We start from the raw sequence: 4,427 nt of genomic DNA on the forward strand, positions 1-4,427 counted from the left end.
TGATTACTGATACAATTTCATACCTGGTAATTGATATGTTCAAATTTTCTATTTCTTCCAGCTTTAGTTTTGGTAGTTTTTATGTTTCTAGGAATTTATCAATTTCTTCTAAGTTGTCCAGTTTGTTGGTATATAGGTTTTCATAATATTCTGTTGTTATTGTTTCTATTTCTGTGGTATTGGTTGTTTTTTCTCTTTTATATCTGATTTTGTTTCTTTGGGTCCTCTATTTTTTTTTTGATGAGTGTGGCCAGAGGTTTATCAATTTTGTTTATTTTTTTTTTTTTTCAAAGAAACAGCTCCTGGTTTCATTGATCTGTTCTAATGTGGCTTTTTTTGTTTTTTAGTTTCTAAATCATTTATTTCTGCTCTAATCTTTATTATTTCCTTCCTTCTGGTGGGTTGGGATTTTGTTTGTTCTTTTTCTAGCTTCTTTAGGTGTAGGGTTAGGTTGTTTATTTGAGATTTTTTCTTCTTGAGGTAGGCTTCTATTGCTATAAACTCCCCTTTTAGAACTACTTTTGCTGCATCCCAAAGATTTTTAGACAATTGTGTTTTCATTTTTATTTGTTTCCATGTAATTTTTTGTTTCTTCTTTGATTTTTGGTTGACCCATTCATTGTTCAGTAGCATGTTATTTAACGTACACATGTTTGTGCTCTTTCCAGATTTTTTCTTGTTATTGATTTCTAGTTTCATAGTGTTGTGGTTAGAAAAGATGCATGGTATGACTTCAATTTTTTTTAATTTGTTGGGACTTGTTTTGTGGCCTAATATGTGATCTATTCTGGAGAATTTTCCATGTGCACTTGAAAAGAATGTGTATTCTGCTGTTTTAGAATGGAATGTTCTGAATATGTCTATTAAATCTATCTGGTCCAGTGTGTCTTTCAAAGCCACTGTTTCCTCATTGATTTTCTGTTTGGATGATCTGTCCATCAATGTAATTGTGGTGCTAAAGTCCCCTACTATTATTGTATTACTATCAATTATTTGTTGTTAGCTGTTTTATGTATTTAGGTGCTCAAATATTGTGTGCATAAATGTTTATAATTGTTATATTCTTTTGTTGGATTGTTCCCTTTATTATTATATAGTGTCTTTTTTTGTCTCTTACTACAGTCTTTGTTTTAAAGTCTATTTTGTCTAAGGGTGCCTTGGTGGCTCAGTTAAGTGTCTGACTCTTGATTTCAGCTCAGTTCATGGTCTCAGGGTTGTGAGATCCATCCCCACATTGGCTCCATGCTGAGCATGGAGCCTGCTTAAGATTCTCTCTATCCCTCTCTCTGTGCCCCTCCTCCCCACTCATGTGCTCTCTCTCACTCTCTCTCAAATAAGTAAATCTTTTAAAAAATGAAGTCTATTTTGTCTAATATAAATATTGCTACCCCACCTTTCATTTCACATCCATTTGCATGATAAATATTTCTCTATCCCCTCATTTTCAATCTGCAGGTGTCTTTTGATTGGAAATGAGTCTCTTGGAAGCAGGATATAGATGGGTCCTTTTTTTTTTTTATCCACTCCATCACCCCATGTCTTTTGATTGTAGCGTTTAGTCCATTTACACTCAAAATAAATTATTGATAGATATGTATTGCCATTTTGTTACTTTTTTGTGGTTGTTTCTATAGACTTTCTCTAATCTTTCTCTTTTTTTCATGATTTGCTGGCTTTTTTTTAAAGATTTTATTTATTTATTTGAGAGAGAAAGAGAGAGAGGGTGAGTGAGAGGAAGAGAGAATCTGAAGCAAACTCCCTGCTGAGCATGGAGCCTGACACAGGACTCGATCCCACAACTGCAAGATCATGACCTGAGCTGAAACCAAGAGTTGGATTCTTAACTGACTGAACCACCCGGGTGCCCCAAGTTTGTTGGCTTTCTTTAGTGATATACTTGGATTCCTTTTTCTTTATTCTTTGTATATATATTACTGGTTTTTTATTTGTAGTTGCTGTCAGGTTTGTATGTAACATCTCTGCATATAGCAGTCTGTATGAAGTTGATGGTTGCTTAAGTTTGAACCCATTCTTTACCTCTCTCCCCTTCCTGTTTTAGTATATGTTGTCATATTTTATGTTATTTTATTTTATGAATCCCTTGACTGATTTTTGCAGAAATTTATTTTTACTGCTTTTGTGGGGGGTTTTGTTTTGTTTTGACTTTTCATACTCTCACTATGGTCTTTCCTTTCCACTTAAAGATTCCCCTTTAATATTTCTTTTCTTTTTTTCACACTACAATAGTTAATTTTATTTGCTCAAGGTCTCATATTGCAAGCATTAAACCAAGCATGAGCTTTGATTTTGTTAGCCCAGATTCACATATTTAGGAAGATAAAAGCAAACTGTGATCCATGTATATGGATGAAAAACTAAAGGCTCACAGTTAATCACATTGTAGTTTTAAATTTCTACAGCCTAGAAGCCAGAAGTCACAGATCTTTTAGGTCTTTCTGGATGTCCCACAAGGTATCTGCACTTTTCTTGAGCTGGGCAACTTCATCATCCTTCAGCTTTTGGTTGATCACACTGGTTAAGCCCCGAGCATTCAGGATACATGGAAGGCTCAGGAAGACTTCATTCTCAATGCCATACATCCCCTTCACCATTGTTGACACTGGATGAATCCTGGATAGATTTTTCAACATGGATTCAATGAGATCAGCCACACTTAATCCAAGAGCCCAGTTGGTATATCCTTTTAGCTTGATGACTTCGTAGGCACTTTCCACCACCATCTTATGCACTTCCTTCCAATTTTCACTGTCGTTGTCTGTTCCCATTTCTGGATTCAGTTCCTAAAGAGAAACACCTGCCACATTCACTCCACTCCACACAGACACACTTGAATCGCCATGTTCTCCCAAAATCATGGCAGCTGCTGGGATGAATGCCAAGTTTTTCAGCCATAAAATAGCGAAATCTGGCAGAATCCAGATTACACCCACTTCCAATCACACGGTGCTTGGGTAGTCCACTTAGTTTCTAGGTAACATATGTGAGAATATCCACTGGGTTGGAAACTACAATTATGATACAATCAGGACTATACTTGACTATCTGCAGAATAATGAATTTGAAGACATTAACATTCCTCTGCACCAGATTGAGCCATCTCTCTCCCTCCTGCTGGTGGACTCCCACAGTCACCACCACAGTCTTAGAATTGGCAGTCACAGAGAATCTTTATCTGCCACAATTTTAGGTGTCTGAAGAAATAAGCTCCCATGTTGCAGATCCATCATTTCTCCTTTGAGTTTATCTTCCAAAACATCCACAAGGGCAAAGTCATCAGCCAGAGACTTTCCCAGAATGCTGATGGCATACGCCATACCAACTTGTCCAACACCCACTACAGTGATCTCATTGTTTGGGACGGTTGCCTCTTCTTCTGCAAGTTGTGCAATCAGTTTTTCCTTAAGAGTTGCCATTGTGCCCAGAGAGAACCCGCTGGGAGAGTCGCGCAAAGAAGACAATGTTAGCTCCCCTTTAATATTTCTTATAGGGCTAGTTTAGTGTTCATGAGCTCCTTTAGTTTTTGTTTGTCTGAGAAACTCTATTTCTCCTTCTCTTCTGAATGGTAGCTTTGCTGGATAAAGTATTCTCTGCAGATTTTTCCCTTTCAGCACTTTGAATATAGCATGCCACTCTCTTCTGGCCTGCAAAGTTTCTGCTGAAAAGTCCACTGATAGGCTTATGGGCTTTCCCCTTGTATGTAACTGTCTTCTTTTGTCTTGCTACTTTTAAATTTTTTTCTTTATCACCCCTTTCTTGCCATTTTAATTACCATGTATGTTGGTGTGAACCTCTTTGGGTTGGATTTTGGGGGGCGGAGATTTCTTTGCTTACGGGATCTGAATATCTGTTTCCTTCCACAGATTAGGGAAGTTTTCAGCTATTATTTTTTCAAGTAAAATTTCTACCCCTTTATCTCTCTCTCCTTTTTCTGAGATCCATATAATGCAAATGTTATTATGTTTGATGGAGTCACTGAGTTCCCCAAGACTGTTCTCAATTGCAGAATTTTCTTTCCTCCTTTGCTCAGCTTGGTCACTTTCCATTATTGTCATCCAGGTCATTAATTTGTTCTTCTGTTTCATCTAGTCTATTTATTCCATCAAGTGTATTTCCAATGTCATTTATTGTGTTCTTGATCTGTGATTGGTTCTTTCTGATCTGTTTTAAGGGTCTCACTGATATCCTTCACTTTTTTCTCAAGTCCAGTGAGTGTCTTTATGATCATTACTTTAAATTCCCTATCATGTGTATTACTTACATTCATTTTGCTTAAGTCTCTTGCTGTGGTTTGGTCCTGTTGTTTCATTTGGGAGATGTTTCTCTGTCTCATTTTATCTAACTCTGTGACTATTTCTGTTTGTTAGGAAAGTCAGCTACTTCTCTTGCTCTTAATGATAATAGCCTTA

The 4,427-nt window shown here is 36.7% G+C and overlaps 1 pseudogene; it reads right to left on the minus strand.

The window, feature by feature from the left end:
* Positions 1-2,389: 2,389 nt before the first annotated feature.
* Positions 2,390-3,460, minus strand: LOC118532419 (L-lactate dehydrogenase B chain-like; annotated as a pseudogene).
* Between the last annotated feature and the right edge of the window lie 967 nt (positions 3,461-4,427).

This window comes from Halichoerus grypus, chromosome 10 (genome assembly GCF_964656455.1).
Source record: "Halichoerus grypus chromosome 10, mHalGry1.hap1.1, whole genome shotgun sequence".
In the NCBI taxonomy this organism is placed as follows: domain Eukaryota; kingdom Metazoa; phylum Chordata; class Mammalia; order Carnivora; family Phocidae; genus Halichoerus; species Halichoerus grypus.